The sequence below is a fragment of the Aulostomus chinensis genome, chromosome 4, assembly GCF_037954235.1.
Source record: "Aulostomus chinensis isolate RoL2024-O1b breed Wild chromosome 4, RoL_Achi_v1.0, whole genome shotgun sequence".
In the NCBI taxonomy this organism is placed as follows: domain Eukaryota; kingdom Metazoa; phylum Chordata; class Actinopteri; order Syngnathiformes; family Aulostomidae; genus Aulostomus; species Aulostomus chinensis.
In genome coordinates this window covers 32,239,309-32,266,919 of record NC_141323.1, presented here as the reverse complement: position 1 = coordinate 32,266,919, position 27,611 = coordinate 32,239,309, and the positions used below count along the sequence as shown (strand labels likewise).

The 27,611-nt window shown below is 43.3% G+C and overlaps 30 non-coding genes and 2 pseudogenes across 30 annotated transcripts in view; 30 read left to right on the top strand and 2 right to left on the bottom strand.

The window, feature by feature from the left end:
* The window catches only part of LOC147267168 (5S ribosomal RNA), a 119-nt gene extending 41 nt beyond the window's left edge, over positions 1 to 78 (top strand). Inside the window, exon 1 of the ribosomal RNA XR_015115116.1 lies at positions 1 to 78. This exon is cut by the window's left edge and continues 41 nt beyond it. This is a non-coding gene — a ribosomal RNA (5S ribosomal RNA).
* Positions 79 to 388: 310 nt separating this feature from the next.
* Positions 389 to 507, top strand: LOC147267167 (5S ribosomal RNA; annotated as a pseudogene).
* Positions 508 to 816: 309 nt separating this feature from the next.
* LOC147267166 (5S ribosomal RNA) lies at positions 817 to 935 on the top strand. Its single transcript, XR_015112945.1, has one exon. It is a non-coding gene; the product is annotated as a 5S ribosomal RNA (ribosomal RNA).
* Positions 936 to 1,244: 309 nt separating this feature from the next.
* Positions 1,245 to 1,363, top strand: LOC147267165 (5S ribosomal RNA). Its single transcript, XR_015113029.1, has one exon. It is a non-coding gene; the product is annotated as a 5S ribosomal RNA (ribosomal RNA).
* A 310-nt stretch (positions 1,364 to 1,673) lies between these two features.
* On the top strand, positions 1,674 to 1,792 carry LOC147267164 (5S ribosomal RNA). The gene has a single exon (XR_015115168.1). It is a non-coding gene; the product is annotated as a 5S ribosomal RNA (ribosomal RNA).
* A 309-nt stretch (positions 1,793 to 2,101) lies between these two features.
* Positions 2,102 to 2,220, top strand: LOC147267163 (5S ribosomal RNA). Its single transcript, XR_015114137.1, has one exon. It is a non-coding gene; the product is annotated as a 5S ribosomal RNA (ribosomal RNA).
* Positions 2,221 to 2,529: 309 nt separating this feature from the next.
* Positions 2,530 to 2,638, top strand: LOC147267162 (5S ribosomal RNA; annotated as a pseudogene).
* A 310-nt stretch (positions 2,639 to 2,948) lies between these two features.
* Positions 2,949 to 3,067, top strand: LOC147267161 (5S ribosomal RNA). Its single transcript, XR_015114135.1, has one exon. It is a non-coding gene; the product is annotated as a 5S ribosomal RNA (ribosomal RNA).
* A 309-nt stretch (positions 3,068 to 3,376) lies between these two features.
* On the top strand, positions 3,377 to 3,495 carry LOC147267160 (5S ribosomal RNA). The gene has a single exon (XR_015112924.1). It is a non-coding gene; the product is annotated as a 5S ribosomal RNA (ribosomal RNA).
* A 309-nt stretch (positions 3,496 to 3,804) lies between these two features.
* Positions 3,805 to 3,923, top strand: LOC147267159 (5S ribosomal RNA). The gene has a single exon (XR_015113456.1). It is a non-coding gene; the product is annotated as a 5S ribosomal RNA (ribosomal RNA).
* A 310-nt stretch (positions 3,924 to 4,233) lies between these two features.
* Positions 4,234 to 4,352, top strand: LOC147267158 (5S ribosomal RNA). The gene has a single exon (XR_015114134.1). It is a non-coding gene; the product is annotated as a 5S ribosomal RNA (ribosomal RNA).
* A 6,943-nt stretch (positions 4,353 to 11,295) lies between these two features.
* LOC147267157 (5S ribosomal RNA) lies at positions 11,296 to 11,414 on the top strand. The gene has a single exon (XR_015114133.1). It is a non-coding gene; the product is annotated as a 5S ribosomal RNA (ribosomal RNA).
* Positions 11,415 to 18,381: 6,967 nt separating this feature from the next.
* Positions 18,382 to 18,500, top strand: LOC147267156 (5S ribosomal RNA). The gene has a single exon (XR_015114738.1). It is a non-coding gene; the product is annotated as a 5S ribosomal RNA (ribosomal RNA).
* Positions 18,501 to 18,810: 310 nt separating this feature from the next.
* Positions 18,811 to 18,929, top strand: LOC147267155 (5S ribosomal RNA). Its single transcript, XR_015114884.1, has one exon. It is a non-coding gene; the product is annotated as a 5S ribosomal RNA (ribosomal RNA).
* A 309-nt stretch (positions 18,930 to 19,238) lies between these two features.
* Positions 19,239 to 19,357, top strand: LOC147267154 (5S ribosomal RNA). Its single transcript, XR_015115423.1, has one exon. It is a non-coding gene; the product is annotated as a 5S ribosomal RNA (ribosomal RNA).
* A 309-nt stretch (positions 19,358 to 19,666) lies between these two features.
* On the top strand, positions 19,667 to 19,785 carry LOC147267153 (5S ribosomal RNA). The gene has a single exon (XR_015112913.1). It is a non-coding gene; the product is annotated as a 5S ribosomal RNA (ribosomal RNA).
* Positions 19,786 to 20,094: 309 nt separating this feature from the next.
* LOC147267152 (5S ribosomal RNA) lies at positions 20,095 to 20,213 on the top strand. Its single transcript, XR_015114405.1, has one exon. It is a non-coding gene; the product is annotated as a 5S ribosomal RNA (ribosomal RNA).
* A 310-nt stretch (positions 20,214 to 20,523) lies between these two features.
* On the top strand, positions 20,524 to 20,642 carry LOC147267151 (5S ribosomal RNA). The gene has a single exon (XR_015115046.1). It is a non-coding gene; the product is annotated as a 5S ribosomal RNA (ribosomal RNA).
* Positions 20,643 to 20,951: 309 nt separating this feature from the next.
* LOC147267150 (5S ribosomal RNA) lies at positions 20,952 to 21,070 on the top strand. Its single transcript, XR_015115422.1, has one exon. It is a non-coding gene; the product is annotated as a 5S ribosomal RNA (ribosomal RNA).
* Positions 21,071 to 21,379: 309 nt separating this feature from the next.
* On the top strand, positions 21,380 to 21,498 carry LOC147267149 (5S ribosomal RNA). The gene has a single exon (XR_015112902.1). It is a non-coding gene; the product is annotated as a 5S ribosomal RNA (ribosomal RNA).
* Positions 21,499 to 21,807: 309 nt separating this feature from the next.
* Positions 21,808 to 21,926, top strand: LOC147267148 (5S ribosomal RNA). Its single transcript, XR_015114397.1, has one exon. It is a non-coding gene; the product is annotated as a 5S ribosomal RNA (ribosomal RNA).
* A 310-nt stretch (positions 21,927 to 22,236) lies between these two features.
* Positions 22,237 to 22,355, top strand: LOC147267147 (5S ribosomal RNA). The gene has a single exon (XR_015115045.1). It is a non-coding gene; the product is annotated as a 5S ribosomal RNA (ribosomal RNA).
* Positions 22,356 to 22,664: 309 nt separating this feature from the next.
* On the top strand, positions 22,665 to 22,783 carry LOC147267146 (5S ribosomal RNA). The gene has a single exon (XR_015115536.1). It is a non-coding gene; the product is annotated as a 5S ribosomal RNA (ribosomal RNA).
* A 309-nt stretch (positions 22,784 to 23,092) lies between these two features.
* LOC147267145 (5S ribosomal RNA) lies at positions 23,093 to 23,211 on the top strand. Its single transcript, XR_015112890.1, has one exon. It is a non-coding gene; the product is annotated as a 5S ribosomal RNA (ribosomal RNA).
* A 310-nt stretch (positions 23,212 to 23,521) lies between these two features.
* On the top strand, positions 23,522 to 23,640 carry LOC147267144 (5S ribosomal RNA). The gene has a single exon (XR_015114218.1). It is a non-coding gene; the product is annotated as a 5S ribosomal RNA (ribosomal RNA).
* Positions 23,641 to 23,949: 309 nt separating this feature from the next.
* On the top strand, positions 23,950 to 24,068 carry LOC147267143 (5S ribosomal RNA). The gene has a single exon (XR_015115494.1). It is a non-coding gene; the product is annotated as a 5S ribosomal RNA (ribosomal RNA).
* A 309-nt stretch (positions 24,069 to 24,377) lies between these two features.
* On the top strand, positions 24,378 to 24,496 carry LOC147267142 (5S ribosomal RNA). The gene has a single exon (XR_015114490.1). It is a non-coding gene; the product is annotated as a 5S ribosomal RNA (ribosomal RNA).
* Positions 24,497 to 24,805: 309 nt separating this feature from the next.
* Positions 24,806 to 24,924, top strand: LOC147267141 (5S ribosomal RNA). The gene has a single exon (XR_015112854.1). It is a non-coding gene; the product is annotated as a 5S ribosomal RNA (ribosomal RNA).
* Positions 24,925 to 25,233: 309 nt separating this feature from the next.
* On the top strand, positions 25,234 to 25,352 carry LOC147267140 (5S ribosomal RNA). The gene has a single exon (XR_015113153.1). It is a non-coding gene; the product is annotated as a 5S ribosomal RNA (ribosomal RNA).
* A 310-nt stretch (positions 25,353 to 25,662) lies between these two features.
* LOC147267139 (5S ribosomal RNA) lies at positions 25,663 to 25,781 on the top strand. Its single transcript, XR_015114618.1, has one exon. It is a non-coding gene; the product is annotated as a 5S ribosomal RNA (ribosomal RNA).
* Positions 25,782 to 26,719: 938 nt separating this feature from the next.
* trnak-uuu (transfer RNA lysine (anticodon UUU)) lies at positions 26,720 to 26,792 on the bottom strand. Its single transcript has one exon. It is a non-coding gene; the product is annotated as a tRNA-Lys (tRNA).
* Positions 26,793 to 27,035: 243 nt separating this feature from the next.
* Positions 27,036 to 27,108, bottom strand: trnaf-gaa (transfer RNA phenylalanine (anticodon GAA)). Its single transcript has one exon. It is a non-coding gene; the product is annotated as a tRNA-Phe (tRNA).
* Positions 27,109 to 27,611: the final 503 nt, after the last annotated feature.

Sequence of the window (27,611 nt, the reverse complement as noted above, 5' to 3'; positions counted from 1 at the left end):
ATCTCGGAAGCTATGCAGGGTCGGGCCTGGTTAGTACTTGGATGGAAGACTGCCTGGGAATACCAGGTGCTGTAAGCTTTTTTATTTCTTTGTGAGGAAAGGGCAGCTTTGAGTCTTTGGGGACCAGCATGAGCGAGCTTCCCTCACACACCTTTTCTTGAAGTGCCCTCCACAGCTTTCGAATGGAATGTCATGCAGTGTGTAATTTGAAGTAGACAGATTGCAGATGCAGTACTTTTCTCTAGATGACATCAACATTTTTTTCTTTGTATTGACAGGACAACTATTTGGTGTGTAAAAAGACCGTGAGGCTGTTGCACATCACATTTTTTTTGAGGTTGTAAAGTGAGTGAAATGGATATAGAGCCCATGTGTGTGAGAGTCAAGGGCTTACGGCCATAGCACTCTGAACACGCCCGATCTCGTCTGATCTCGGAAGCTTAGCAGGGTCGGGCCTGGTTAGTACTTGGATGGAAGACCGCCTTGGAATACCAGGTGCTGTAAGCTTTTTTGTTTCATTGTGAGGAAAGGGCCGCTTTGAGTCTTTGGGGACCAGCATGAGCGAGCTTCCCTCACACACCTTTTCTTGAAGCGCCCTCTGCAGCTTTGGAATGGAATTTCATGCAGTGGTTAATTTGAAGAAGACAGATGGCAGATGCAGTACTTTTCTCTCGATGACATCAACATTCTTTTCTTTTATTGACAGGACACCGATTTGGCGTGTGAAAAGACCCTGAGGCTGTTGCGCATCACTTTTTTTCTGAGGTTGTAAATTGTGTGAAATGGATATAGAGCCCATGTGTGTCAGAGTCAAGGGCTTACGGTCATACCACTCTGAACACGCCCGATCTCGTCTGATCTCGGAAGCTAAGCAGGGTCGGGCCTGGTTAGTACTTGGATGGAAGACCGCCTGGGAATACCAGGTGCTGTAAGCTTTTTTATTTCTTTGTGAGGAAAGGGCAGCTTTGAGTCTTTGGGGACCAGCATGAGCGAGCTTCCCTCACACACCTTTTCTTGAAGCGCCCTCCACAGCTTTGGAATGGAATGTCATGCAGTGGTTAATTTGAAGTAGACAGATGGCAGATGCAGTACTTTTCTCTAGATTACATCAACATTCTTTTCTTTTATTGACAGGACACCTATTTGGCGTGTGAAAAGACCCTGAGGCTGTTGCGCTTCACTTTTTTTCTGAGGTTGTAAATTGTGTGAAATGGATATAGAGCCCATGTGTGTCAGAGTCAAGGGCTTACGGCCATACCACTCTGAACACGCCCGATCTCGTCTGATCTCGGAAGCTAAGCAGGGTCGAGCCTGGTTAGTACTTGGATGGGAGACCGCCTGGGAATACCAGGTGCTGTAAGCTTTTTTGTTTCATTGTGAGGAAAGGGCAGCTTTGAGTGTTTGGGGACCAGCATGAGCGAGCTTCCCTCACACACCTTTTCTTGAAGCGCCCTACACAGCTTTCGGATGGAATGTCATGCAGTGTGTAATTTGAAGTAGACAGATTGCAGATGCAGTACTTTTCTCTAGATGACATCAACATTTTTTTCTTTGTATTGACAGGACAACTATTTGGTGTGTAAAAAGACCGTGAGGCTGTTGCACATCACATTTTTTTTGAGGTTGTAAAGTGAGTGAAATGGATATAGAGCCCATGTGTGTGAGAGTCAAGGGCTTACGGCCATAGCACTCTGAACACGCCCGATCTCGTCTGATCTCGGAAGCTTAGCAGGGTCGGGCCTGGTTAGTACTTGGATGGAAGACCGCCTGGGAATACCAGGTGCTGTAAGCTTTTTTGTTTCATTGTGAGGAAAGGGCCGCTTTGAGTCTTTGGGGACCAGCATGAGCGAGCTTCCCTCACACACCTTTTCTTGAAGCGCCCTCTGCAGCTTTGGAATGGAATTTCATGCAGTGGTTAATTTGAAGTAGACAGATGGCAGATGCAGTACTTTTCTCTCGATGACATCAACATTCTTTTCTTTTATTGACAGGACACGTATTTGGCGTGTGAAAAGACCCTGAGGCTGTTGCGCATCACTTTTTTTCTGAGGTTGTAAATTGTGTGAAATGGATATAGAGCCCATGTGTGTCAGAGTCAAGGGCTTACGGCCATACCACTCTGAACACGCCCGATCTCGTCTGATCTCGGAAGCTTAGCAGGGTCGGGCCTGGTTAGTACTTGGATGGAAGACCGCCTGGGAATACCAGGTGCTGTAAGCTTTTTTGTTTCATTGTGAGGAAAGGGCCGCTTTGAGTCTTTGGGGACCAGCATGAGCGAGCTTCCCTCACACACCTTTTCTTGAAGCGCCCTCTGCAGCTTTGGAATGGAATTTCATGCAGTGGTTAATTTGAAGAAGACAGATGGCAGATGCAGTACTTTTCTCTTGATGACATCAACATTCTTTTCTTTTATTGACAGGACACGTATTTGGCGTGTTAAAAGACCCTGAGGCTGTTGCGCATCACTTTTTTTCTGAGGTTGTAAAGTGTGTGAAATGGATATAGAGCCCATGTGTGTCAGAGTCAAGGGCTTACGGCCATACCACTCTGAACACGCCTGATCTCGGAAGCTAAGCAGGGTCGGGCCTGGTTAGTACTTGGATGGGAGACCGCCTGGGAATACCAGGTGCTGTAAGCTTTTTTATTTCACTGTGAGGAAAGGGCAGCTTTGAGTGTTTGGGGACCAGCATGAGCGAGCTTCCCTCACACACCTTTTCTTGAAGCGCCCTCCACAGCTTTCGAATGGAATGTCATGCAGTGTGTAATTTGAAGTAGACAGATTGCAGATGCAGTACTTTTCTCGAGATGACATCAACATTCTTTTCTTTTTATTGACAGGACAACTATTTGGTGTGTAAAAAGACTGATAGGCTGTTGCACATCACATTTTTTTTGAGGTTGTAAAGTGAGTGAAATGGATATAGAGCCCATGTGTGTGAGAGTCAAGGGCTTACGGCCATACCACTCTGAACACGCCCGATCTCGTCTGATCTCGGAAGCTTAGCAGGGTCGGGCCTGGTTAGTACTTGGATGGAAGACCGCCTGGGAATACCAGGTGCTGTAAGCTTTTTTGTTTCATTGTGAGGAAAGGGCCGCTTTGAGACTTTGGGGACCAGCATGAGCGAGCTTCCCTCACACACCTTTTCTTGAAGGGCCCTCTGCAGCTTTGGAATGGAATTTCATGCAGTGGTAAATTTGAAGAAGACAGATGGCAGATGCAGTACTTTTCTCTCGATGACATCAACATTCTTTTGTTTTATTGACAGGACACCGATTTGGCGTGTGAAAAGACCCTGAGGCTGTTGCGCATCACTTTTTTTCTGAGGTTGTAAAGTGTGTGAAATGGATATAGAGCCCATGTGTGTGAGAGTCAAGAGCTTACGGCCATACCACTCTGAACACGCCCGATCTCGTCTGATCTCGGAAGCTAAGCAGGGTTGGGCCTGGTTAGTACTTGGATGGGAGACCGCCTGGGAATACCAGGTGCTGTAAGCTTTTTTATTTCTTTGTGAGGAAAGGGCAGCTTTTAGTGTTTGGGGACCAGCATGAGCGAGCTTCCCTCACACACCTTTTCTTGAAGCGCCCTCCACAGCTTTGGAATGGAATGTCATGCAGTGGTTAATTTGAAGTAGACAGATGGCAGATGCAGTACTTTTCTCTAGATGACATCAACATTCTTTTCTTTTATTGACAGGACACCGATTTGGCGTGTGAAAAGACCCTGAGGCTGTTGCGCATCACTTTTTTTCTGAGGTTGTAAAGTGTGTGAAATGGATATAGAGCCCATGTGTGTCTGAGTCAAAGGCTTATGGCCATACTACTCTGAACACGCCCGATCTCGTCTGATCTCGGAAGCTAAGCAGGGTCGGGCCTGGTTAGTACTTGGATGGAAGACCGCCTGGGAATACCAGGTGCTGTAAGCTTTTTTATTTCTTTGTGAGGAAAGGGCAGCTTTGAGTCTTTGGGGACCAGCATGAGCGAGCTTCCCTCACACACCTTTTCTTGAAGTGCCCTCCACAGCTTTCGAATGGAATGTCATGCAGTGTGTAATTTGAAGTAGACAGATTGCAGATGCAGTACTTTTCTCTAGATGACATCAACATTTTTTTCTTTGTATTGACAGGACAACTATTTGGTGTGTAAAAAGACCGTGAGGCTGTTGCACATCACATTTTTTTTGAGGTTGTAAAGTGAGTGAAATGGATATAGAGCCCATGTGTGTGAGAGTCAAGGGCTTACGGCCATACCACTCTGAACACGCCCGATCTCGTCTGATCTCGGAAGCTTAGCAGGGTCGGGCCTGGTTAGTACTTGGATGGAAGACCGCCTGGGAATACCAGGTGCTGTAAGCTTTTTTGTTTCATTGTGAGGAAAGGGCCGCTTTGAGTCTTTGGGGACCAGCATGAGCGAGCTTCCCTCACACACCTTTTCTTGAAGCGCCCTCTGCAGCTTTGGAATGGAATTTCATGCAGTGGTTAATTTGAAGAAGACAGATGGCAGATGCAGTACTTTTCTCTTGATGACATCAACATTCTTTTCTTTTATTGACAGGACACGTATTTGGCGTGTTAAAAGACCCTGAGGCTGTTGCGCATCACTTTTTTTCTGAGGTTGTAAATTGTGTGAAATGGATATAGAGCCCATGTGTGTGAGAGTCAAGGGCTTACGGCCATACCACTCTGAACACGCATGCGCAAATCAGACGGTACCCTGACAGCACGACACACGGAGGTCGCGGACTCCGCTTTTCCCATTTCTTTCGTTTTTTTCAGCCTTTTTCATTGTTCTTCCTTATTTTCCGTGCATTTTTGGTTCGTTTTTAGAGTGAACATTTTTTCCCCCCGACAGTTTTTATACTGATCGGGGGAGGTCAATTTGAGTTTTTTTTTCCTAATGGAAAACTTTCGGACGGACCAAATGGATTTGAACTCTGCAAACGGATTTCAGATTACGAGCATGGAAAACGGACTTGACATAAACGCACAAACAGGTGAAGAAAATGAAAAATGGTTGCTTGTTAAAAGAAACAATCAGAAACGAAACATGAAGAAGTCGGAAGGAAAACTGCCGGAGGGAAATGCGAGAGCGGCTTCCGCAGCGACAGCGGGGGAAAGACGGCGAGCAGCGGCTGATTCAGAGGAGATGAGCGCTGGAGCCGGTCCACAGGCAACGAGAGCTGGTGGCCTGAAGAACAGAGCTGAAGACGTGGTTCCGAGAAGACCTGGGCAGCGAGGAGCTACTGGAGAGGCGACGGAGAGTGAGAGAGAATTGGCGGCGGAAAGAGATGCGGCGTCTGGTGGGGAAAGGCAGCTGCAGCAGCGACATGGAGCGGCGAAATCTGCGGGTGGCGACCACAAGTATGACAGAGAACTGACGGTCAGTGTCGAGGTAACTGGGCAGGATGAAGTCCCAGTTCTCGAATTAATGAGATGCATAAGAGCACTGTGTGGAGGTTTAATAGCCTGTAGGGCGACAGGGCCGCAGAAATATGAAATTACCATGTCACACATCAAAGGGAAAGAGAGAATCCTAGATGGTTTCAAAATTGGGGACAACACAGTGCATGTCAAAGATCTGTGTAATGATGAACTCATGGTTTCTTTTTTAAGCTTACCAGCTTACATCAGAGATGAGGAAATTTTACAAAAGCTAGAAGGGTGGGGAGTCTCAGCTGCATCAACTATAAGGAGGAGGATGTGGCCGGGTACGCAAATTGCTGATGGGACACGGTTTCTCAAAGTAAAGTTTACAGATAAAGTCCAATCTCTGCCTTATTCAGCACGGTTTGACACAGCAATGGGACCGGAATATTTCAGGGTCATACATGATAGGCAGGCTAGGGTGTGTAGGATGTGCCTCCAGCCGGGGCACATCCTAAGGGACTGTCCTGAGTTCTCCTGCCGTAAGTGTGGTGTCCAGGGGCATTATGCAAGGGAGTGCAACAGGAAACCTAATAAGATACAGAAATGTGAGGTGTGTTGGAACAAAATTGATGAATGTAATTGTAATTATAGTGATGAGGATATTGTGGTGGAATCTGGATCTGAGGAGCTGTACAGTGAGATGGAAGGTTTAAGTGAGGGAGGAACGGGGGATGAGGAGGAAGATGACGAGGTGGGTAGTGGCGCCGCCAAGCAGGCTGCTGGTGAGGGTTACGCCCCTCAGAGAACCCAGAGCCCTCCTAAAGTGGTGCAGAGCCCAGGCACAAGGCTTGGTTCAAGTCTGAATGACATGAGCACTGACTCAGGCCCACAGCAGAGAGGAAAGGATGGAGGAGGAAACGGGTCCGAAAAGGAGCCGGAGCCTTCTCAACTCTTGGAATCAATGGAGGTGGGGGATACCCCAAGAGAATTGCAGCCGGCGGCAGCCACATCCACCAGGGTACCTACCTTAAATGTGCCCTCCACCTTCCCTCCTCAGAGTAAATCAAACAGTGACTCGGAAATGGACTTTGCCACAATAAAAAATATTCGGAAAAAGCACACCTCAATAAAAGATGCTGCGATGAAGAAAAAACAGAAGAAAGAAGGAGGGAGAGGTAAAAAATCTTGAGGGAAAATTGGCTGTTTAAAGGTTTTTTTGGTCTGACCATGTTTCTGCTGCACTCCCTTAATGTCAATGGACTCCGCACTTATGGCAGGATGACCGCCATTTTACTTAAAAGCAAGTGTGACATTCTCTGCTTACAGGAGACAAGGTGGGAAGGGGATAGCGTGGCGGCAGCAAGCAAAATGTGGGAAGGAGATGTCTTTTTTAGCAACGGCACAAGTAAATCTTGTGGCGTAGCTATTTTAGTAAAAAAGACTATAAGTACCAATAGCAAGCTAATATATCATGACAAGAAAGGTAGAATACTTATTATAGATGTTTGCATAAACAATAGAACATACAGAATTGTTAACATATATGCCAGTAACTGTGAAAAGGAAAGGAAAATGTTTCTAAATAGTATAAGCAGATGGATAGATCATAGAACCATAATAATAGGAGATTTCAATATCGCATTAACTAAGGATGATATATCAATTAACAATGTATACAAGAATGACACAAGCAGAACTGAGCTATATAATTTAATGAATATTCACAATTTGACAGATGTATGGAGAATTCACAACCCATTCAAGAAAGAGTACTCCAGAAGACAGGTTGTGCAGGGAAAAATGAAACAAGCCAGAATAGATTTATGTCTAGCGGCCCCTGAAGCAACAAAACAGATCAATAAAATACAATATAATTATAACGCATGGAGTGATCACGCAACAATTGAGTGTTACTTGGGTGCTGCAGGAGGTTTCAGGGGGGGAGGTACCTGGTGCTTCAACTCCAGCCTCCTGGCAGATTCAACTTACGTTAAAAAAATCACAAAACTGCTTGATTATGCAAAAATTGAAATGAAAATAGAAAATAATTTTATAGAAAAGTGGGAAATTCTAAAGCAAAGAATTAAAAGAAGTAGTATAAATTATAGTAAAGAGAAAAAGTGGAGAGAGGAGCTGGAAGAAAATCGACTAAGAAAATTAATCAATCATGAAATAGCATTATTTGATAAAGAACCTAACAGAAACACAGAAAACTATGAATTATATAAAGCAAAACTAGGAAACATAGAAAAAATAAAATGCAGAGGTGCAATGATAAGAAGCAGAGTTAAAAATTTAGTAGAAGGAGAAAAATGCACCGCATATTTTTTGGGGCTCGAAAAGCAAAAACAAAACAAAACTATAATAGAAAAAATCAACGATATAACTGGAAAAGAATATGACGATCAAGAAAATATACTAAGAGTAACTACAGAGTTTTATAAAGAATTATTTGATAATGGATATAGCAATAGCGAAGAGGTAGACAAGTTGTTATCAAATATCCAAACTAGTATTTCAGTGGAGGATAAGGAATGGTCTGATGCACAAATTACTATTAATGAGATAAAGACGGCAATAGATAGCTTAAATAAAAACAAAAGTCCAGGGGTAGATGGTTTAACAGCAGAATTTTATATTTGTTTCAAAGAGCAGATAGCTCCCCTGTTGCTGTCATTGTACCACTCAATGGAACGGGAACAGAGAACATCCAATACATTCACTGCAGGAATAATTTCACTTATCTACAAAAATAAAGGTTCAAAACAGGATATAACAAACTATAGACCAATAAGTTTACTCAATACAGATTACAAGATACTGACCAAAACACTGGCAAACAGGCTTAAACTTACAATAGGAACCATTATTGGTAATACACAGGCATACGGCATACCAGATAGAGACATCATAGATACGATCCTTACAATAAAGGATACCGTCAGGACAATGGCAGCACAGGGGGGGTATCTGCTCGGAATTGATTTGGAGAAAGCATTCGACAGAGTAGAACATCTTTTCTTATATAAAACTTTAAAAAGATTTGGATACGGTGAAGGCTTTATTAGATGGATTAAATTATTATACGATAACGCATACAGTCAAATAAAGATAAATGGACAACTAACAGAAAAGATCAAATTAAAAAGATCGGTAAGGCAAGGATGCCCGCTTTCAGCTCTTTTATACAGTATTGTTGCTGAGCCACTAGCTTTAAGTATAATGAATGATAAGAATATTATAGGTATAAAAACATATAGAGACAAAGTCGTTAAAATAGCACAATTTGCGGATGATATCAATATAATGTTTAAAAATGAAGAAAATTTAAATTATATTATAAAACATCTAGAAAGATATGAAAAAGCATCAGGAGCTAAGGTTAACAGAAATAAGTCAGAAATGATGGAATTCGGTAAAAATAGTTTAAAAAATAATTGGGGTTTTAGCACTAAAGAATACAGGAAAATACTGGGTGTATACATTGGTAAAAATGAAGGGGAAGCCAGGGACTTAGGGTGGAGAGAACTTGTAAAAAAGGTAGAAAATACACTTAATTTATGGAGAAGTAGGGGTTTAAGCCTGAGAGGAAAGGTAATTGTCATCAATGCCTTAATACTGTCAAAAATTAATCATGTTTTGGGGGCCTGTGAGCTACCGCAGTGGGCACTGAATTCGCTCAATGAAGCGATCTCCTCCTTCCTTTGGAGGGGAAAGGGAAATTCGATCGCTCATCGGGTGATAATTGCTAATAAAAGGGAGGGGGGATTAGGACTAATTGACATCAGTGCAAAAAAAGATGCACTCAGGGCCAAATTAGTTCGAAATTTTCTCGATTCGAACAGGCAGTACCCCTGGGAGGACACAATGGCGGGCTACCTGGCTGAGTACGGGGAGGGGGAGAAACTCCCTCTTTATCACCTCCTTCCTGGGAAAAGCCATGGCTCGCTACCGATGTTCTACCAGGAGGTGCTAGAGGCATGGGGCAAATTCCTGCCCCACCTCAGGCCTAAGTGCAGTCAGAAAAGTCATGTGCTGCAGTTACCTTTTCTCGAAAGCACCTTTTTCACACACAATGGTAGGACACTTAAATGCAGGGCACTTCAGCAACATAATATAACAAGGGTCGGTCAAGTGGTGGGGGAAAGGGGTCTGTTCAGTCTCAGGAAAGTCACAACCCAACTCAAAAAAACAGGGACACCGTGCAGAAAGGATTACCTCAATGGACTAGGTAACAAAATCAACAGAAACATAACCTCACTGTGGAGAAACTTAATCATCACGGACAAATCGAGAGCAGACCCCGAACTCCCACCGCTTGAGCTTGTCACACAGTACACAGGGAAAGAGCTGTCACAGGTGAAAACAAAGGACTGGTACACCATAGGGATTAACTCAATTAAACGCACTCCAAAAGCAGAAAAACACTGGGCACAATTATTCAAGGGAATACCGATAGGAAAAATCTGGCAAAACCTTAACATACCTTACATGGACAGCAATACTTTCAAGCTAGAATTCAATATCAGACACAGGAGAATTTTCACAGGAATCAAATTACACCAGATTAATAAGGAAAACTACAGTAGGACATGCCAAATCTGCAATAAAGAACCGGAAGACCAGGAGCATCTATTCATCAACTGCAAGGAATCGGATAAATTCAGGAATTTCATAAGGATGCTACTGCAAGAGCACTGCAATTTCAGTTTGACAGATGAAACACTATGGACATGGACTCTTCTCTTTGGTACAACACTGAAACAAAAGGATCAGAACAGGACTCTCATAAATACCATACTCATTTTTGCAAAAAAATCAATATGGACAACTAGAAACTACGCTCTCTATGAAAAGAAGAAAATAAACATATTTGGGGTTTTTTACACAACACTCTTGACGCACCTACAAATCTTACATGACATGGACAAGGATATTTTTGAAAACACTTTCTGCAGGAAAAACACATTTTTCAACATAGCAAATGGCAAAATTGAAATAAACAAGATTGACAATGGTATGTTTTCTCTTCAAATTCCCAGCTAAGTAGTCTCTTTTTTTTTATAAAGCAAAGTATTTTTCAAATTTAATAAAGGGGTGAGCAAATTGGGTGGTTTATGTTTTTGGTGTGTTTAACATTTCATTTTGATAAAATTTCATTTAAAAAATTTGTGTGTGTGACACTTCACGACAGGAATTTGTTCTTTTTAGTCCCATGAGTTTTTTTTGTCTCTCTTTAATTTTTATTTATTTATTTTTTTGGAATGACCTGCATTGCTCCAGTGGCTGTAGGCACATAGTGTTGGTTTATTTGTCTAAATTTAACTTAATTTAAAAAAACAAAAAAAAAAAACTCTGATGGTGTTTTCATCAAGTTCGAGGTGTATCAAGGGTGGGGGGTTTTTTTTGGTAAGATTTCTTTCCTGAAGGAATTTATTTTTTATATAATTGTTAAATTTTGTCATGTAAATAAGAATGTACAGTTGGTAAAAATGTATGATGTATTTTTGATAATAAAAGACAAAAAAAAAAAAAACACGCCTGATCTCAGAAGCTAAGCAGGGTCGGGCCTGGTTAGTACTTGGATGGAAGACCGCCTGGGAATACCAGGTGCTGTAAGCTTTTTTATTTCTTTGTGAGGAAAGGGCAGCTTTTAGTCTTTGGGGACCAGCATGAGCGAGCTTCCCTCACACACCTTTTCTTGAAGTGCCCTCCACAGCTTTCGAATGGAATGTCATGCAGTGTGTAATTTGAAGTAGACAGATTGCAGATGCAGTACTTTTCTCTAGATGACATCAACATTTTTTTCTTTGTATTGACAGGACAACTATTTGGTGTGTAAAAAGACCGTGAGGCTGTTGCACATCACATTTTTTTTGAGGTTGTAAAGTGAGTGAAATGGATATAGAGCCCATGTGTGTGAGAGTCAAGGGCTTACGGCCATACCACTCTGAACACGCCCGATCTCGTCTGATCTCGGAAGCTTAGCAGGGTCGGGCCTGGTTAGTACTTGGATGGAAGACCGCCTGGGAATACCAGGTGCTGTAAGCTTTTTTGTTTCATTGTGAGGAAAGGGCCGCTTTGAGTCTTTGGGGACCAGCATGAGCGAGCTTCCCTCACACACCTTTTCTTGAAGCGCCCTCTGCAGCTTTGGAATGGAATTTCATGCAGTGGTTAATTTGAAGAAGACAGATGGCAGATGCAGTACTTTTCTCTCGATGACATCAACATTCTTTTCTTTTATTGACAGGACACGTATTTGGCGTGTGAAAAGACCCTGAGGCTGTTGCGCATCACTTTTTTTCTGAGGTTGTAAATTGTGTGAAATGGATATAGAGCCCATGTGTGTCAGAGTCAAGGGCTTTCGGCCATACCACTCTGAACACGCATGCGCCAATCAGACGGTACGCTGACAGCACAACACACGGAGGTCGCGGACTCCGCTTTTCCCATTTCTTTCGTTTTTTTCAGCCTTTTTCATTGTTCTTCCTTATTTTCCGTGCATTTTTGGTTCGTTTTTAGGGGGAACATTTTTTCCCCCCGACAGTTTTTATACTGATCGGGGGAGGTCAATTTGAGTTTTTTTTTTCCTAATGGAAAACTTTCGGACGGACCAAATGGATTTGAACTCTGCAAACGGATTTCAGATTACGAGCATGGAAAACGGACTTGACATAAACGCACAAACAGGTGAAGAAAATGAAAAATGGTTGCTTGTTAAAAGAAACAATCAGAAACGAAACATGAAGAAGTCGGAAGGAAAACTGCCGGAGGGAAATGCGAGAGCGGCTTCCGCAGCGACAGCGGGGGAAAGACGGCGAGCAGCGGCTGATTCAGAGGAGATGAGCGCTGGAGCCGGTCCACAGGCAACGAGAGCTGGTGGCCTGAAGAACAGAGCTGAAGACGTGGTTCCGAGAAGACCTGGGCAGCGAGGAGCTACTGGAGAGGCGGCGGAGAGTGAGAGAGAATTGGCGGCGGAAAGAGATGCGGCGTCTGGTGGGGAAAGGCAGCTGCAGCAGCGACATGGAGCGGCGAAATCTGCGGGTGGCGACCACAAGTATGACAGAGAACTGACGGTCAGTGTCGAGGTAACTGGGCAGGATGAAGTCCCAGTTCTCGAATTAATGAGATGCATAAGAGCACTGTGTGGAGGTTTAATAGCCTGTAGGGCGACAGGGCCGCAGAAATATGAAATTACCATGTCACACATCAAAGGGAAAGAGAGAATCCTAGATGGTTTCAAAATTGGGGACAACACAGTGCATGTCAAAGATCTGTGTAATGATGAACTCATGGTTTCTTTTTTAAGCTTACCAGCTTACATCAGAGATGAGGAAATTTTACAAAAGCTAGAAGGGTGGGGAGTCTCAGCTGCATCAACTATAAGGAGGAGGATGTGGCCGGGTACGCAAATTGCTGATGGGACGCGGTTTCTCAAAGTAAAGTTTACAGATAAAGTCCAATCTCTGCCTTATTCAGCACGGTTTGACACAGCAATGGGACCGGAATATTTCAGGGTCATACATGATAGGCAGGCTAGGGTGTGTAGGATGTGCCTCCAGCCGGGGCACATCCTAAGGGACTGTCCTGAGTTCTCCTGCCATAAGTGTGGTGTCCAGGGGCATTATGCAAGGGAGTGCAACAGGAAACCTAATAAGATACAGAAATGTGAGGTGTGTTGGAACAAAATTGATGAATGTAATTGTAATTATAGTGATGAGGATATTGTGGTGGAATCTGGATCTGAGGAGCTGTACAGTGAGATGGAAGGTTTAAGTGAGGGAGGAACGGAGGATGAGGAGGAAGATGACGAGGTGGGTAGTGGCGCCGCCAAGCAGGCTGCTGGTGAGGGTTACGCCCCTCAGAGAACCCAGAGCCCTCCTAAAGTGGTGCAGAGCCCAGGCACAAGGCTTGGTTCAAGTCTGAATGACATGAGCACTGACTCAGGCCCACAGCAGAGAGGAAAGGATGGAGGAGGAAACGGGTCCGAAAAGGAGCCGGAGCCTTCTCAACTCCTGGAATCAATGGAGGTGGGGGATACCCCAAGAGAATTGCAGCCGGCGGCAGCCACATCCACCAGGGTACCTACCTTAAATGTGCCCTCCACCTTCCCTCCTCAGAGTAGATCAAACAGTGACTCGGAAATGGACTTTGCCACAATAAAAAATATTCGGAAAAAGCACACCTCAATAAAAGATGCTGCGATGAAGAAAAAACAGAAGAAAGAAGGAGGGAGAGGTAAAAAATCTTGAGGGAAAATTGGCTGTTTAAAGGTTTTTTTTTGTCTGACCATGTTTCTGCTGCACTCCCTTAATGTCAATGGACTCCGCACTTATGGCAGGATGACCGCCATTTTACTTAAAAGCAAGTGTGACATTCTCTGCTTACAGGAGACAAGGTGGGAAGGGGATAGCGTGGCGGCAGCAAGCAAAATGTGGGAAGGAGATGTCTTTTTTAGCAACGGCACAAGTAAATCTTGTGGCGTAGCTATTTTAGTAAAAAAGACTATAAGTACCAATAGCAAGTTAATATATCATGACAAGAAAGGTAGAATACTTATTATAGATGTTTGCATAAACAATAGAACATACAGAATTGTTAACATATATGCCAGTAACTGTGAAAAGGAAAGGAAAATGTTTCTAAATAGTATAAGCAGATGGATAGATCATAGAACCATAATAATAGGAGATTTCAATATCGCATTAACTAAGGATGATATATCAATTAACAATGTATACAAGAATGACACAAGCAGAACTGAGCTATATAATTTAATGAATATTCACAATTTGACAGATGTATGGAGAATTCACAACCCATTCAAGAAAGAGTACTCCAGAAGACAGGTTGTGCAGGGAAAAATGAAACAAGCCAGAATAGATTTATGTCTAGCGGCCCCTGAAGCAACAAAACAGATCAATAAAATACAATATAATTATAACGCATGGAGTGATCACGCAACAATTGAGTGTTACTTGGGTGCTGCAGGAGGTTTCAGGGGGGGAGGTACCTGGTGCCTCAACTCCAGCCTCCTGGCAGATTCAACTTAAGTTAAAAAAATCACAAAACTGCTTGATTATGCAAAAATAGAAATGAAAATAGAAAATAATTTTATAGAAAAGTGGGAAATTCTAAAGCAAAGAATTAAAAGAAGTAGTATAAATTATAGTAAAGAGAAAAAGTGGAGAGAGGAGCTGGAAGAAAATCGACTAAGAAAATTAATCAATCATGAAATAGCATTATTTGATAAAGAACCTAACAGAAACACAGAAAACTATGAATTATATAAAGCAAAACTAGGAAACATAGAAAAAATAAAATGCAGAGGTGCAATGATAAGAAGCAGAGTTAAAAATTTAGTAGAAGGAGAAAAATGCACCGCATATTTTTTGGGGCTCGAAAAGCAAAAACAAAACAAAACTATAATAGAAAAAATCAACGATATAACTGGAAAAGAATATGACGATCAAGAAAATATACTAAGAGTAACTACAGAGTTTTATAAAGAATTATTTGATAATGGATATAGCAATAGCGAAGAGGTAGACAAGTTGTTATCAAATATCCAAACTAGTATTTCAGTGGAGGATAAGGAATGGTCTGATGCACAAATTACTATTAATGAGATAAAGACGGCAATAGATAGCTTAAATAAAAACAAAAGTCCAGGGGTAGATGGTTTAACAGCAGAATTTTATATTTGTTTCAAAGAGCAGATAGCTCCCCTGTTGCTGTCATTGTACCACTCAATGGAACGGGAACAGAGAACATCCAATACATTCACTGCAGGAATAATTTCACTTATCTACAAAAATAAAGGTTCAAAACAGGATATAACAAACTATAGACCAATAAGTTTACTCAATACAGATTACAAGATACTGACCAAAACACTGGCAAACAGGCTTAAACTTACAATAGGAACCATTATTGGTAATACACAGGCATACGGCATACCAGATAGAGACATCATAGATACGATCCTTACAATAAAGGATACCGTCAGGACAATGGCAGCACAGGGGGGGTATCTGCTCGGAATTGATTTGGAGAAAGCATTCGACAGAGTAGAACATCTTTTCTTATATAAAACTTTAAAAAGATTTGGATACGGTGAAGGCTTTATTAGATGGATTAAATTATTATACGATAACGCATACAGTCAAATAAAGATAAATGGACAACTAACAGAAAAGATCAAATTAAAAAGATCGGTAAGGCAAGGATGCCCGCTTTCAGCTCTTTTATACAGTATTGTTGCTGAGCCACTAGCTTTAAGTATAATGAATGATACAAATATTATAGGTATAAAAACATATAGAGACAAAGTCGTTAAAATAGCACAATTTGCGGATGATATCAATATAATGTTTAAAAATGAAGAAAATTTAAATTATATTATAAAACATCTAGAAAGATATGAAAAAGCATCAGGAGCTAAGGTTAACAGAAATAAGTCAGAAATGATGGAATTCGGCAAAAATAGTTTAAAAAATAATTGGGGTTTTAGCACTAAAGAATACAGGAAAATACTGGGTGTATACATTGGTAAAAATGAAGGGGAAGCCAGGGACTTAGGGTGGAGAGAACTTGTAAAAAAGGTAGAAAATACACTTAATTTATGGAGAAGTAGGGGTTTAAGCCTGAGAGGAAAGGTAATTGTCATCAATGCCTTAATACTGTCAAAAATTAATCATGTTTTGGGGGCCTGTGAGCTACCGCAGTGGGCACTAAATTCGCTCAATGAAGCGATCTCCTCCTTCCTTTGGAGGGGAAAGGGAAATTCGATCGCTCATCGGGTGATAATTGCGAATAAAAGGGAGGGGGGATTAGGACTAATTGACATCAGTGCAAAAAAAGATGCACTCAGGGCCAAATTAGTTCGAAATTTTCTCGATTCGAACAGGCAGTACCCCTGGGAGGACACAATGGCGGGCTACCTGGCTGAGTACGGGGAGGGGGAGAAACTCCCTCTTTATCACCTCCTTCCTGGGAAAAGCCATGGCTCGCTACCGATGTTCTACCAGGAGGTGCTAGAGGCATGGGGCAAATTCCTGCCCCACCTCAGGCCTAAGTGCAGTCAGAAAAGTCATGTGCTGCAGTTACCTTTTCTCGAAAGCACCTTTTTCACACACAATGGTAGGACACTTAAATGCAGGGCACTTCAGCAACATAATATAACAAGGGTCGGTCAAGTGGTGGGGGAAAGGGGTCTGTTCAGTCTCAGGAAAGTCACAACGCAACTCAAAAAAACAGGGACACCGTGCAGAAAGGATTACCTAAATGGACTAGGTAACAAAATCAACAGAAACATAACCTCACTGTGGAGAAACTTAATCATCACGGACAAATCGAGAGCAGACCCCGAACTCCCACCGCTTGAGCTTGTCACACAGTACACAGGGAAAGAGCTGTCACAGGTGAAAACAAAGGACTGGTACACCATAGGGATTAACTCAATGAAACGCACTCCAAAAGCAGAAAAACACTGGGCACAATTATTCAAGGGAATACCGATAGGAAAAATCTGGCAAAACCTTAACATACCTTACATGGACAGCAATACTTTCAAGCTAGAATTCAATATCAGACACAGGAGAATTTTCACAGGAATCAAATTACACCAGATTAATAAGGAAAACTACAGTAGGACATGCCAAATCTGCAATAAAGAACCGGAAGACCAGGAGCATCTATTCATCAACTGCAAGGAATCGGATAAATTCAGGAATTTCATAAGGATGCTACTGCAAGAGCACTGCAATTTCAGTTTGACAGATGAAACACTATGGACATGGACTCTTCTCTTTGGTACAACACTGAAACAAAAGGATCAGAACAGGACTCTCATAAATACCATACTCATTTTTGCAAAAAAATCAATATGGACAACTAGAAACTACGCTCTCTATGAAAAGAAGAAAATAAACATATTTGGGGTTTTTTACACAACACTCTTGACGCACCTACAAATCTTACATGACATGGACAAGGATATTTTTGAAAACACTTTCTGCAGGAAAAACACATTTTTCAACATAGCAAATGGCAAAATTGAAATAAACAAGATTGACAATGGTATGTTTTCTCTTCAAATTCCCAGCTAAGTAGTCTCTTTTTTTTTATAAAGCAAAGTATTTTTCAAATTTAATAAAGGGGTGAGCAAATTGGGTGGTTTATGTTTTTGGTGTGTTTAACATTTCATTTTGATAAAATTTCATTTAAAAAATTTGTGTGTGTGACACTTCACGACAGGAATTTGTTCTTTTTAGTCCCATGAGTTTTTTTTTTGTCTCTCTTTAATTTTTATTTATTTTTTTTTTGGAATGACCTGCATTGCTCCAGTGGCTGTAGGCACATAGTGTTGGTTTATTTGTCTAAATTTAACTTAATTAAAAAAAAAAAAAAAAAAAAAAAAAAAAAACTCTGATGGTGTTTTCATCAAGTTCGAGGTGTATCAAGGGTGGGGGTTTTTTTTTGGTAAGATTTCTTTCCTGAAGGAATTTATTTTTTTTATATAATTGTTAAATTTTGTCATGTAAATAAGAATGTACAGTTGGTAAAAATGTATGATGTATTTTTGATAATAAAAGACAAAAAAAAAAAAAAACACGCCCGATCTCGTCTGATCTCGGAAGCTAAGCAGGGTCGGGCCTGGTTAGTACTTGGATGGAAGACCGCCTGGGAATACCAGGTGCTGTAAGCTTTTTTATTTCTTTGTGAGGAAAGGGCAGCTTTGAGTCTTTGGGGACCAGCATGAGCGAGCTTCCCTCACACACCTTTTCTTGAAGCGCCCTCCACAGCTTTGGAATGGAATGTCATGCAGTGGTTAATTTGAAGTAGACAGATGGCAGATGCAGTACTTTTCTCTAGATGACATCAACATTCTTTTCTTTTATTGACAGGACACCTATTTGGCGTGTGAAAAGACCCTGAGGCTTTTGCGCTTCACTTTTTTTCTGAGGTTGTAAAGTGAGTGAAATGGATATAGAGCCCATGTGTGTAAGAGTCAAGGGCTTACGGCCATACCACTCTGAACACGCCCGATCTCGTCTGATCTCGGAAGCTAAGCAGGGTCGGGCCTGGTTAGTACTTGGATGGGAGACCGCCTGGGAATACCAGGTGCTGTAAGCTTTTTTGTTTCATTGTGAGGAAAGGGCAGCTTTGAGTGTTTGGGGACCAGCATGAGCGAACTTCCCTCACACACCTTTTCTTGAAGCGCCCTCCACAGCTTTGGAATGGAATGTCATGCAGTGTGTAATTTGAAGTAGACAGATTGCAGATGCAGTACTTTTCTCTAGATGACATCAACATTCTTTTCTTTGTATTGACAGGACAACTATTTGGTGTGTAAAAAGGCCGTGAGGCTGTTGCACATCACATTTTTTTTGAGGTTGTGAAGTGAGTGAAATGGATATAGAGCCCATGTGTGTGAGAGTCAAGGGCTTACGGCCATACCACTCTGAACACGCCCGATCTCGTCTGATCTCGGAAGCTTAGCAGGGTCGGGCCTGGTTAGTACCGGGATGGAAGACCGCCTGTGAATACCAGGTGCTGTAAGCTTTTTTGTTTCATTGTGAGGAAAGGGCCGCTTTGAGACTTTGGGGACCAGCATGAGCGAGCTTCCCTCACACACCTTTTCTTGAAGGGCCCTCTGCAGCTTTGGAATGGAATTTCATGCAGTGGTTAATTTGAAGAAGACAGATGGCAGATGCAGTACTTTTCTCTCGATGACATCAACATTCTTTTGTTTTATTGACAGGACACCGATTTGGCGTGTGAAAAGACCCTGAGGCTGTTGCGCATCACTTTTTTTCTGAGGTTGTAAAGTGTGTGAAATGGATATAGAGCCCATGTGTGTGAGAGTCAAGAGTTTACGGCCATACCACTCTGAACACGCCCGATCTCGTCTGATCTCGGAAGCTAAGCAGGGTTGGGCCTGGTTAGTACTTGGATGGGAGACCGCCTGGGAATACCAGGTGCTGTAAGCTTTTTTATTTCTTTGTGAGGAAAGGGCAGCTTTGAGTGTTTGGGGACCAGCATGAGCGAGCTTCCCTCACACACCTTTTCTTGAAGCGCCCTCCACAGCTTTGGAATGGAATGTCATGCAGTGGTTAATTTGAAGTAGACAGATGGCAGATGCAGTACTTTTCTCTAGATGACATCAACATTCTTTTCTTTTATTGACAGGACACCGATTTGGCGTGTGAAAAGACCCTGAGGCTGTTGCGCATCACTTTTTTTCTGAGGTTGTAAAGTGTGTGAAATGGATATAGAGCCCATGTGTGTGAGAGTCAAGAGCTTACGGCCATACCACTCTGAACACGCCCGATCTCGTCTGATCTCGGAAGCTAAGCAGGGTTGGGCCTGGTTAGTACTTGGATGGGAGACCGCCTGGGAATACCAGGTGCTGTAAGCTTTTTTGTTTCATTGTGAGGAAAGGGCAGCTTTGAGTCTTTGGGGACCAGCATGAGCGAGCTTCCCTCACACACCTTTTCTTGAAGCGCCCTCCACAGCTTTGGAATGGAATGTCATGCAGTGGTTAATTTGAAGTAGACAGATGGCAGATGCAGTACTTTTCTCTAGATGACATCAACATTCTTTTCTTTTATTGACAGGACACCGATTTGGCGTGTGAAAAGACCCTGAGGCTGTTGCGCATCACTTTTTTTCTGAGGTTGTAAATTGTGTGAAATGGATATAGAGCCCATGTGTGTCAGAGTCAAAGGCTTATGGCCATACTACTCTGAACACGCCCGATCTCGTCTGATCTCGGAAGCTAAGCAGGGTTGGGCCTGGTTAGTACTTGGATGGAAGACTGCCTGGGAATACCAGGTGCTGTAAGCTTTTTTTTTTCATTGTGAGGACAGGGCAGCTTTGAGTGTTTGGGGACCAGCATGAGCGAACTTCCCTCACACACCTTTTCTTGAAGCGCCCTCCACAGCTTTCGAATGGAATGTCATGCAGTGTGTAATTTGAAGTAGACAGATTGCAGATGCAGTACTTTTCTCTAGATGACATCAACATTCTTTTCTTTGTATTGACAGGACAACTATTTGGTGTGTAAAAAGGCTGTGAGGCTGTTGCACATCACATTTTTTTTGAGGTTGTAAAGTGAGTGAAATGGATATAGAGCCCATGTGTGTGAGAGTCAAGGGCTTACGGCCATACCACTCTGAACAAGCCCGATCTCGTCTGATCTCGGAAGCTTAGCAGGGTCGGGCCTGGTTAGTACTTGGATGGAAGACCGCCTGGGAATACCAGGTGCTGTAAGCTTTTTTGTTTCATTGTGAGGAAAGGGCCGCTTTGAGACTTTGGGGACCAGCATGAGCGAGCTTCCCTCACACACCTTTTCTTGAAGGGCCCTCTGCAGCTTTGGAATGGAATTTCATGCAGTGGTTAATTTGAAGAAGACAGATGGCAGATGCAGTACTTTTCTCTCGATGACATCAACATTCTTTTGTTTTATTGACAGGACACCGATTTGGCGTGTGAAAAGACCCTGAGGCTGTTGCGCATCACTTTTTTTCTGAGGTTGTAAAGTGTGTGAAATGGATATAGAGGCCATGTGTGTGAGAGTCAAGAGTTTACGGCCATACCACTCTGAACACGCCCGATCTCGTCTGATCTCGGAAGCTAAGCAGGGTTGGGCCTGGTTAGTACTTGGATGGGAGACCGCCTGGGAATACCAGGTGCTGTAAGCTTTTTTATTTCTTTGTGAGGAAAGGGCAGCTTTGAGTGTTTGGGGACCAGCATGAGCGAGCTTCCCTCACACACCTTTTCTTGAAGCGCCCTCCACAGCTTTGGAATGGAATGTCATGCAGTGGTTAATTTGAAGTAGACAGATGGCAGATGCAGTACTTTTCTCTAGATGACATCAACATTCTTTTCTTTTATTGACAGGACACCGATTTGGCGTGTGAAAAGACCCTGAGGCTGTTGCGCATCACTTTTTTTCTGAGGTTGTAAAGTGTGTGAAATGGATATAGAGCCCATGTGTGTGAGAGTCAAGAGCTTACGGCCATACCACTCTGAACACGCCCGATCTCGTCTGATCTCGGAAGCTAAGCAGGGTTGGGCCTGGTTAGTACTTGGATGGGAGACCGCCTGGGAATACCAGGTGCTGTAAGCTTTTTTGTTTCATTGTGAGGAAAGGGCAGCTTTGAGTCTTTGGGGACCAGCATGAGCGAGCTTCCCTCACACACCTTTTCTTGAAGCGCCCTCCACAGCTTTGGAATGGAATGTCATGCAGTGGTTAATTTGAAGTAGACAGATGGCAGATGCAGTACTTTTCTCTAGATGACATCAACATTCTTTTCTTTTATTGACAGGACACCGATTTGGCGTGTGAAAAGACCCTGAGGCTGTTGCGCATCACTTTTTTTCTGAGGTTGTAAATTGTGTGAAATGGATATAGAGCCCATGTGTGTCAGAGTCAAAGGCTTATGGCCATACTACTCTGAACACGCCCGATCTCGTCTGATCTCGGAAGCTAAGCAGGGTTGGGCCTGGTTAGTACTTGGATGGAAGACTCCCTGGGAATACCAGGTGCTGTAAGCTTTTTTTTTTCATTGTGAGGACAGGGCAGCTTTGAGTGTTTGGGGACCAGCATGAGCGAACTTCCCTCACACACCTTTTCTTGAAGCGCCCTCCACAGCTTTCGAATGGAATGTCATGCAGTGTGTAATTTGAAGTAGACAGATTGCAGATGCAGTACTTTTCTCTAGATGACATCAACATTCTTTTCTTTGTATTGACAGGACAACTATTTGGTGTGTAAAAAGGCTGTGAGGCTGTTGCACATCACATTTTTTTTGAGGTTGTAAAGTGAGTGAAATGGATATAGAGCCCATGTGTGTGAGAGTCAAGGGCTTACGGCCATACCACTCTGAACAAGCCCGATCTCGTCTGATCTCGGAAGCTTAGCAGGGTCGGGCCTGGTTAGTACTTGGATGGAAGACCGCCTGGGAATACCAGGTGCTGTAAGCTTTTTTGTTTCATTGTGAGGAAAGGGCCGCTTTGAGACTTTGGGGACCAGCATGAGCGAGCTTCCCTCACACACCTTTTCTTGAAAGGCCCTCTGCAGCTTTGGAATGGAATTTCATGCAGTGGTTAATTTGAAGAAGACAGATGGCAGATGCAGTACTTTTCTCTCGATGACATCAACATTCTTTTGTTTTATTGACATGACACCGATTTGGCGTGTGAAAAGACCCTGAGGCTTTTGCGCATCACTTTTTTTCTGAGGTTGTAAAGTGTGTGAAATGGATATAGAGCCCATGTGTGTGAGAGTCAAGAGCTTACGGCCATACCACTCTGAACACGCCCGATCTCGTCTGATCTCGGAAGCTAAGCAGGGTTGGGCCTGGTTAGTACTTGGATGGTAGACCGCCTGGGAATACCAGGTGCTGTAAGCTTTTTTGTTTCATTGTGAGGAAAGGGCAGCTTTGAGTGTTTGGGGACCAGCATGAGCGAGCTTCCCTCACACACCTTTTCTTGAAGCGCCCTCCACAGCTTTGGAATGGAATGTCATGCAGTGGTTAATTTGAAGTAGACAGATGGCAGATGCAGTACTTTTCTCTAGATGACATCAACATTCTTTTCTTTTATTGACAGGACACCTATTTGGCGTGTGAAAAGACCCTGAGGCTTTTGCGCTTCACTTTTTTTCTGAGGTTGTAAAGTGAGTGAAATGGATATAGAGCCCATGTGTGTAAGAGTCAAGGGCTTACGGCCATACCACTCTGAACACGCCCGATCTCGTCTGATCTCGGAAGCTAAGCAGGGTTGGGCCTGGTTAGTACTTGGATGGGAGACCGCCTGGGAATACCAGGTGCTGTAAGCTTTTTTGTTTCATTGTGAGGAAAGGGCACCTTTGAGTGTTTGGGGACCAGCATGAGCGAACTTCCCTCACACACCTTTTCTTGAAGCGCCCTCCACAGCTTTCGAATGGAATGTCATGCAGTGTGTAATTTGAAGTAGACAGATTGCAGATGCAGTACTTTTCTCTAGATGACATCAACATTCTTTTCTTTGTATTGACAGGACAACTATTTGGCGTGTGAAAAGACCCTGAGGCTGTTGCGCATCACTTTTTTTCTGAGGTTGTAAATTGTGTGAAACGGATATAGAGCCCATGTGTGTCAGAGTCAAGGGCTTACGGCCATACCACTCTGAACACGCCCGATCTTGTCTGATCTCGGAAGCTAAGCAGGGTCGGGCCTGGTTAGTACTTGGATGGAAGACCGCCTGGGAATCCCAGGTGCTGTAAGCTTTTTTATTTCTTTGTGAGGAAAGGGCAGCTTTGAGTCTTTGGGGACCAGCATGAGCGAGCTTCCCTCACACACCTTTTCTTAAAGCGCCCTCCACAGCTTTGGAATGGAATGTCATGCAGTGGTTAATTTGAAGTAGACAGATGGCAGATGCAGTACTTTTCTCTAGATGACATCAACATTCTTTTCTTTTATTGACAGGACACCTATTTGGCGTGTGAAAAGACCCTGAGGCTTTTGCGCTTCACTTTTTTTCTGAGGTTGTAAAGTGAGTGAAATGGATATAGAGCCCATGTGTGTAAGAGTCAAGGGTTTACGGCCATACCACTCTGAACACGCCCGATCTCGTCTGATCTCGGAAGCTAAGCAGGGTCGGGCCTGGTTAGTACTTGGATGGGAGACCGCCTGGGAATACCAGGTGCTGTAAGCTTTTTTGTTTCATTGTGAGGAAAGGGCAGCTTTGAGTGTTTGGGGACCAGCATGAGCGAACTTCCCTCACACACCTTTTCTTGAAGCGCCCTCCACAGCTTTCGAATGGAATGTCATGCAGTGTGTAATTTGAAGTAGACAGATTGCAGATGCAGTACTTTTCTCTAGATGACATCAACATTCTTTTCTTTGTATTGACAGGACAACTATTTGGTGTGAAAAAAGCCGTGAGGCTGTTGCACATCACATTTTTTTTGAGGTTGTGAAGTGAGTGAAATGGATATAGAGCCCATGTGTGTGAGAGTCAAGGGCTTACGGCCATACCACTCTGAACACGCCCGATCTCGTCTGATCTCGGAAGCTTAGCAGGGTCGGGCCTGGTTAGTACTTGGATGGAAGACCACCTGTGAATACCAGGTGCTGTAAGCTTTTTTGTTTCATTGTGAGGAAAGGGCCGCTTTGAGACTTTGGGGACCAGCATGAGCGAGCTTCCCTCACACACCTTTTCTTGAAGGGCCCTCTGCAGCTTTGGAATGGAATTTCATGCAGTGGTTAATTTGAAGAAGACAGATGGCAGATGCAGTACTTTTCTCTCGATGACATCAACATTCTTTTGTTTTATTGACAGGACACCGATTTGGCATGTGAAAAGACCCTGAGGCTGTTGCGCATCACTTTTTTTCTGAGGTTGTAAAGTGTGTGAAATGGATATAGAGCCCATGTGTGTGAGAGTCAAGAGCTTACGGCCATACCACTCTGAACACGCCCGATCTCGTCTGATCTCGAAAGCTAAGCAGGGTTGGGCCTGGTTAGTACTTGGATGGGAGACCGCCTGGGAATACCAGGTGCTGTAAGCTTTTTTGTTTCATTGTGAGGAAAGGGCAGCTTTGAGTGTTTGGGGACCAGCATGAGCGAGCTTCCCTCACACACCTTTTCTTGAAGCGCCCTCCACAGCTTTGGAATGGAATGTCATGCAGTGGTTAATTTGAAGTAGACAGATGGCAGATGCAGTACTTTTCTCTAGATGACATCAACATTCTTTTCTTTTATTGACAGGACACCTATTTGGCGTGTGAAAAGACCCTGAGGCTGTTGCGCTTCACTTTTTTTCTGAGGTTGTAAAGTGAGTGAAATGGATATAGAGCCCATGTGTGTAAGAGTCAAGGGCTTACGGCCATACCACTCTGAACACGCCCGATCTCGTCTGATCGCGGAAGCTAAGCAGGGTCGGGCCTGGTTAGTACTTGGATGGGAGACCGCCTGGGAATACCAGGTGCTGTAAGCTTTTTTGTTTCATTGTGAGGAAAGGGCAGCTTTGAGTGTTTGGGGACCAGCATGAGCGAGCTTCCCTCACACACCTTTTCTTGAAGCGCCCTCCACAGCTTTCGAATGGAATGTCATGCAGTGTGTAATTTGAAGTAGACAGATTGCAGATGCAGTACTTTTCTCTAGATGACATCAACATTCTTTTCTTTGTATTGACAGGACAACTATTTGGTGTGTAAAAAGACCGTGAGGCTGTTGCACATCACATTTTTTTTGAGGTTGTAAAGTGAGTGAAATGGATATAGAGCCCATGTGTCTGAGAGTCAAGGGCTTACGGCCATACCACTCTGAACATGCCCGATCTCGTCTGATCTCGGAAGCTTAGCAGGGTCGGGCCTGGTTAGTACTTGGATGGAAGACCGCCTGGGAATACCAGGTGCTGTAAGCTTTTTTGTTTCATTGTGAGGAAAGGGCCGCTTTGAGTCTTTGGGGACCAGCATGAGCGAGCTTCCCTCACACACCTTTTCTTGAAGCGCCCTCTGCAGCTTTGGAATGGAATTTCATGCAGTGGTTAATTTGAAGTAGACAGATGGCAGATGCAGTACTTTTCTCTCGATGACATCAACTTTCTTTTCTTTTATTGACAGGACACCTATTTAATTTGAAGTAGAAAGATGGCAGATGCAGTGTACTGGGCTTCTCTCTACTCCTCTCTCTCCTCCTATATGTGTCATACATTAATTATACTCATAGGTATTACTAACTTGTCTCCTTTTCTGGAGCCTTTTTGGCTCCTCTCATTCCAGATCTGGGTGCTGCTGGAGGAGGCTGCAGAGCTGAAGAGGCTCAAGCTGCCACCCGTAGCTCCACCTACTCACATCACCGTCTTTCCATCAGTCTCTCTCTCTCTTTATCTCTGTCCCTCTCTTTCCTTCTACATATCCGTCTTCCTCCATTATCTGTTTTGTTCCTGTTCTCTTTCCCCCCAATCGGTCAAAGCAGAAGGCCGTCCCCATTGAGCCTGGATCTGCTCGATGTTCCTGCCTGTTAAAAGGAAGGTTTTTGTCGCCGCTTTTGCAGGATGTGCTTGCTGATGGAGAATTGTTGGGTGTAGATTCATTGAAGCAGTTTGGTACTAGACCTGCTCTACCTGTAAAGTGTCATGAGATAAGTTTTGTTGTGATTTGGTGCAATATAAATAAAATTAACTTGACCAGTGTCATTTGTGGTCTTTCGTTAATTGCATGCCACATGAAATTATTATTAGTCACTTTTATCTCACATTTGACCTGCAGCTACAGTCTCACAGTGGCAAGACGAGAACAGTTTGTTCAACAATGAACTTCATCCAGTACCATGTTGTTAAACACTGGAACACCAGCATAGCACCTGAACAGGGACTTGAACCCTGGACCCTCAGATTAAAAGTCTGATGCTCTACCGTCTGAGCTACTCAGGCTCTTCCTTCAGCATTTAGACAGGAAAAGAAACACCTGTGAAGGTCAAACTGCTGCTTTCTTTACTTGTTCAATCCTCCATGTTCAAGTCCACCATGCTTTTGATTGGTTCTGATTCTCTGTGGCAAAATCCAACAAGAGGCTCCAAAAATGTCTTGAATGTCATAAGAATGCACAGGACAAGATGTTCGTTTCCTTCATGTCTGCAGTTCCTCCACTGGAAAGTAAAGTCAATGCTGTTCCTCTGCTGAAACCTGGGATCGGACCAGGGACCTTTAGATCTTCAGTCTAACGCTCTCCCAACTGAGCTATTTCAGCTCTGAGGGAGGGCCCTGCTTCTCTCATTTTATAATCTCTTCCACTCTCACTAGAACTTAGAGAGGATTTGAGCTTCTGAAGTCATGACACATTGAACAGTTCGACAGGACCATTTTTGATGAATGTCTGAATCAAACAAGCCTCTTTTGTTTGTCTTCTTCCCAGTTGCCTCAACATTGTGTGAGCCAATAATTCCACATCTGTACCAGACACACCTCTGGTTGGTGGGTTTTATGGATCTTTCTGTTCTAACAGTGTCTTTTATCTTAAATATGCCACTTTCACATGAAAACATCAATAACAGGACAATATCAAAACTATTATTGCTGCTGTTGCTGTTGTTGGTTGTGTGTCTGTCTTCCATCCCCCTGTCCCCCTGTCTTTCTCTCTGCTTGTCTTTCACCCTCATCTTGTTCCCATCTTTTTGTCATTCTCTCCCTCATTTCTCTCTGTCTTTTGTCTTTTCTTCTCTATATTTGTCTTCTGCTGCTCCAGGATCAGCT